This window comes from Semicossyphus pulcher, unplaced genomic scaffold (genome assembly GCF_022749685.1).
Source record: "Semicossyphus pulcher isolate SPU_LCO1_2020_fin unplaced genomic scaffold, fSemPul1.0.p SCAF_8, whole genome shotgun sequence".
Taxonomy (NCBI): domain Eukaryota; kingdom Metazoa; phylum Chordata; class Actinopteri; order Labriformes; family Labridae; genus Semicossyphus; species Semicossyphus pulcher.
In genome coordinates, this window is record NW_027211759.1 from 25,139,221 (window position 1) to 25,145,220 (window position 6,000).

Consider the following 6,000-nt stretch of genomic DNA (forward strand, 5'->3'; position numbering starts at 1 on the left):
AATATACTTGTATCTACTACCATGCAGAGCAATCACGCAGGTTTTTCTAGAACAGGGCCAGAGAGACGGGTTAGTCACATAAAGTTAAGTGCAATCAGATACGCTGCAGAAAAAAGCCCTGAGAAATGGACATCATGTTATGACATGTCCGGTGGTGGTATTTATGGCAGTATAGGCAAATTTGCAGATGGTCTCCATGAAGTTGTTTGTGCCAGTAAATATTTGAGACCGACTTTGGTGCCACACTGTTTCATTCAGGCATTAAATACAACTCTGCTTTTATTCTAAGTTGGTATATTTTGAGTGAATAAGTAAGGTGAAATCCTTATTTTGTATGACTATTTGTTTTATTTTAAAAAATTAAAAAAAAAAAAAAAAAAAGAAAGTGTGCTCGAAACAATAAATAACAAAAGTTAATGACAGAATGAAGATGTCCTTTTATCTTAAGATCCCAAAATGTCAAGAATAATGTCGAGAATTCAGAATTTTCAAAAGAAGTCTTCTGATTCATTTGTGTTCGTGTTTGTTTGAATGTGAAAACAGAAATTAAAATTCTGCAACCGTCAAATCCCCTGTACTATCCATTTGTGTATAAGATACTAAATATCAACTTGCAGTTTTAAGACTTTAAAGCTTTAAAGAGCCTTCAGTATGTAGAAACAATCTGTTAAGGAACACGTTCAAGTCTTGATTCTTTTTTGCCATAGTCACGTTGTGATAACTTAAGCAGTCATCTCAGGACAGTTATAATGTTGTTGAAGTATAACAGTGCCACCTAGTGACTGCTGAACATAACAGCCAACTGTGTGCTGGTTTGCAATGGTGAAAATAGTCCAACAGTATCACCTAGTGGCTGTGTTTAATTTCCAAGATAATGTAGTTTAGAGAAGTACAGAAGTAGTAAAATAACAGTTTTACATCACTCAATTATTGTGGTGTGCATAGAGGTGTGAAGTTTCACTACATTCAACAGCAACACACATTTAGATTGTCTTTCGCCCTTATGTTCAATGTTATCAGTGGCATAGTTTACCAGGCACACAAACTAGATTAGGACATGTCTCAATGAAAGTCACCTCAGTTTGCATTAACATGTCAAATATCTAGACTGGCCAGGTCAGAAGAAGAAGATGGATTGGTGCAGAAAGGTTATGTCTCCCGATACATAACGGTCCATCTGTGTGTGAGCGGGTGCTGTGTTTTTGTCTCTTGCTTTGTTCCTTTTTCGATCAAATGTTGTGTCAAATCCACAGGTTATACAGGTGATATCTTTATCCGTCCTGCATTTCTTTAAACTATCAACTGCAAATTAGTGAATCCCAGCAGCACAGTAAATTCACATGTGAACACATTGTACTACTGTTTTCATAGGATAAGCATTAGATTGATCTTAAACCTTTTAAAATACATTGTGTATAGAATTTAAGACCTATTTCACAGCCACACTGGCAACAACGTACAGAGGACATAAACAAACAAGAACATTTCGCCAAACATTGTACCCAAAAGTTCCTAATTTAAGCATTTTTGGGCAGAATGTCACGCTTCAAGCTTCAAAAGTGCTGTGGAAAAGCAAGTCTTGCTGTAATGTTGGCCTTTGAGTTCCAACAGGAGCTGGAAAAAACCACGAAGAACAAGTCAAGTGTGAAATTATTTACATTTAGGAGAGAATGAGACCTGCAAACTAGAAGTTGTTTGTGAAAAGAGTTCTAGAAGTTGTTCTATGACGGAGATCAACAACCTTTGTGTCATTTTCTGTTAATCTGCTTTTCAGAAATCGTCAAGGTGATAGAACTTCAACAGAGACACTATAGAATATCACATACAGCTGTACATAACACAAATTACAACCTTGAGTGGAAAGTCTATCAGGAGAAGGCATCTGCAGAAGTATGTGGCAGCAGGAAGTTACTTGAAAATGATGTAGGCACAGAATTAGGGCTGCAGTTATCTGGTAAAATCTTCAGGTGGAGGTGCAAGTTAACGGGAGAAGCTAAGGATGGAGGTAGGGGTTAAAGCTGTCTGCAAGAATCTGTGGGTAAAGGCAGCGGTTGCAGTTTGCTTTATGAAGGTTTTGGCTGTTAGGAAAAATCATCAGAGGTAAGAATTGATGGTTAACCCTTTAGACCAACAGAATTTTAGAATGTTGCTCCAGCTCCCTGAGAATTCTTTGTTAAATGCTTGTTAACTGACATATTCAAGTCAAACAGCTGAAGCTCAAAAACAAATCAAAATAGACAATTACAAGTTGTTGTTTTTTTAAAGAGCACAACTTTGTCTTTAAAATGATTGTCTATTTTGTAAAAATCGGTTTAATACATAACTTCTTGAAAAAACAACAAAAACAACAACCAATAACTATAAATATCTGTATAAAAATGTAGTGAACCAACTGGTCTTAGAAAGACATCTAATATGTCAGGGGTACTCAATTAAACTTGAAAGAGGTCCAGTTAGAGATTTTGTTTTCTCAAGGTCCGGAACATCATAATGTCTGACCTGCGTTATGATTCAGTACCATACATTTATACATTTTGAACGTCTGTTAAATCAAATAAAGAAAATACAATTAGGCTAAATAATTTTTACAACAACGCTGATAACTTTAACACAGAGCTCTTATAATTTAACAATGATAATTATGAATACTTCAATATTGGTAATGAAATAAAGTGTGTGTTTGTATGTTGGGGGGTCTGGGGGGTCTCCCCCAGGAAATTTGGAGTGTCAAAACCTTTAATTCCTGTATTTTTGGTTTATTTTATGCCCCAGTTTGTGATGGAAGTGTCTTTATTTGTAAATGAAAACAAATAATATAATGTCTGGTACTACTGGTAGTATAATGTTGTCCATGCAGAAATCAAATGAAAGAGAGAGACAGCTCTTCACTTAAGCTGCTGTCTCTCTGCCTCCTGACAGAATTATCAAGATTTGACCATAACAGGGGGATTCACTTTGTATTTTATTTTATGTTTGCCAAATTTTATTTTATGTTTTGCCGAAATACAGTTGCATTAGACTTTTTCTCATGGTGAGTCATATTTTAAAACAGGCAATGACTATGAAATAAATAATATTTAAACGCACTGTAAACAGACGGACTGCTGGAGAGAGCGAGAGTAAGGGGGAGAGAGAGAGGGCGCCTACCGGTACGAACAGAACCGCGGAAATAAGAGGGAAAGTAGTCATGATGATGCCCCCTTTGCTGAAGCAGGCCACAAACCCCAAAACAAGCCCCGTCCATGTAACAGGTACAGGCCACGCCCCATCACGGGCATAAGCCACGCCCCCATCATGCCCCCAAAACAAGCCCCGTCCATGTAACAGGTACAGGTCACGCCCCCGTTACTGGCATAAGCCACGCCCCCAAAACAAGCCCCGCCCATGTCACAGGACCAGGCTCCGCCCCCATTACAGGCGTAAGCCACGCCCCCAAAACAAGTCCCACCCATGTAACAGGTATAGGCCACGCCCCCGTTACTGGCATAAGCCAAGCCCCAAAACAGGCCATGCCCCCGTTACTTACGCAGGCCACGCCCCCAAAACAAGCCCCACCCATGTAACAGGTACATGCCACGCCCCCATCACGGGCAGAGGCAACGCCCCCATTGCAGGCGCAGGCCACGCCCCCCCAAAAATCCCCGCCCATGTAACAGGTACAGGTCACGCCCCCGTTACTGGCATAAGCCACGCCCCAAAACAGGCCACGCCCCGTTACAGGCGCATGCCACACCCACATCACTGGCATAAGCCTGTCTAGAAGACAGGAAGGCGCTTCAACCGCACTGTAGCATTCTGGAACACAGATGGGAGTTTCAAACGCACTCTAGCGCTCTGTGTGGAAAACACACTGGCGGGACTTGAAACCTCACTTTAGCTGTCTAGAAGACAGGGAGGAGCTTCAAACGCACACTAGCTGTCTGGAACACAGGCAGGAGCTTCAACCGCTGTTTAGCTGTCTAGAAGACAGGGAGGAGCTTCAAACGCACACTAGCTGTCTGGAACACAGGCAGGAGCTTCAACCGCTGTTTAGCTGTCTAGAAGACAGGGAGGAGCTTCAAACGCACACTAGCTGTCTGGAACACAGGCAGGAGCTTCAACCACACTCTAGCACTCTATGTGGAAAACACACACTGGCGGGACTTGCAACCTCACTTTAGCTGTCTAGAAGACAGGGAGGAGCTTCAACCGCACTGTAGCTGTCTGTGTGGAAAACACACGGGAGCTGCAAATGCACTTTAGCTGTCTAGAACAAAGGGAGGAGCTTCAAAAGCATTAGAGCTGGTTGGAAAACAAACAGGAGGTGCAAACGCACTCTAGCTCTCTGGAACACAGGCAGGAGCTTCAACCACAGTTCAGATGTCTGAAAAACAGGCAGGAGCTTCAACCGCACTTTAGCTGTCTGCAACACAGGCATGAGCCTTAACCGCACTTCTGCTGTCTATAACACAGGCGGCAGCTTCAACTGCACTATAGCTGTGTATTTGGAAAACACACGGTGGCTGCAACTGCACTTTAGCTGTCTAGAACCAAGACAGGAGATTCAACTGCAGTCCACCTGTCTGAAACACAGGTGGGAGTTTTAAACCCACTTTAGCTGTCTGGAACACAGGCAGGAGCTTCAACCGCAGTCTAGCTGTTTGGAACACAGGCAGGAGCTTCAACCGCACTCTAGCTGTCTTTCTGGAAAACACATGGCTGCAACTGCATTTTAACTGTCTAGAGCACAGGCAGGAGCTTCAACCACAGTCTACCTGTCTAGAACAGTTGTTGTCAACCCTGTTACTTTCAATGAAAACACCCCTTCAGAGATAATGGACTGTTCCGAAAGTTGCATCATTCCAGGAAGTGAAATCATCTGCCTTTTATGAAGTTGATGGTGAAAAGACAAGTGAGTGTCCTCTTTTTTTAATGATTTTTCTTTGAGTTATGTAATGTCTGACAGGGGGGACAAGCTCACTGTGTCAGCCCTGTTACCACAAAAGCATACTTTAAAAAGTTATTTGTTTGAAATTTGAAATGTACATATATATCAACATTTAAGCCTCTCATGAATGCACACCATGTGGTGTCATGACATTTACCACATGGCTAGTAATGGCTGCCAATAACATTTTTCGTCAACCCTGTTACCGTCAACCCTGTTACCGTCAACCCTGTTACCGTCAACCCTGTTACCATTCTAGGGTAACAGGGTTGACGAAAGTATATGCTTTTGTGTGTACATGAAAATATACTTATCTTTCCAATAGTATTTACATAATTTACATGTTTTTGCAGGTTTCATACCTACATATCATGTTTTTCTATTTATTCTACTGATAGGCGGGCTACAATTTGTGTCAGGGTTAAGGTTTTAAACAAATGGTTGAGGACCCACATGCAGACTGAAATAATAATTTATTTAAACAAAAAGGCAGAAGGCGAAACAAAAGGCTTACTGATCTGAGGAATCCGAGGGGTGCAGGCAAACAAAATCCAATGGCAAAAAGGTCCAAACAAAATAGGCAATAAGTAATCCAAATGAAAACCGGAAGGTGAAAAATCCACACAGGGAACACTGAGAATAATACGCATGCATGGACATGGACATGGACATGGACATGGACATGGACAGACGACACAGGATGGGCAACAATGAACAGGCAACAAGACAGGGGAGCACAAAGACTAAATAAACTTAGGAGCTGAGGCTAATCAGACACAGGTGAGACAATCAAGGGGCAGGTGAAAACAATCAGGGCAGGGCACATAATCAAACAGGCGGGAAACACAAAGGCAGGAAGTGGACCAACACGAGAGACAAGGTGACAAAGTAAAACAGGAAATGATCTAATCAAAAAGACACAAGTGAAATACTTAAGACTAAATTGTGACCCGAACATGGAATACACTAAACACAAAACTAAATAATGAGAACTCATGACAGGGAGACAAAGTGACATGGTAAAACAAGAAGTAATATCTAAACCCTGAACTACAAGTCAACAACATTTCTAA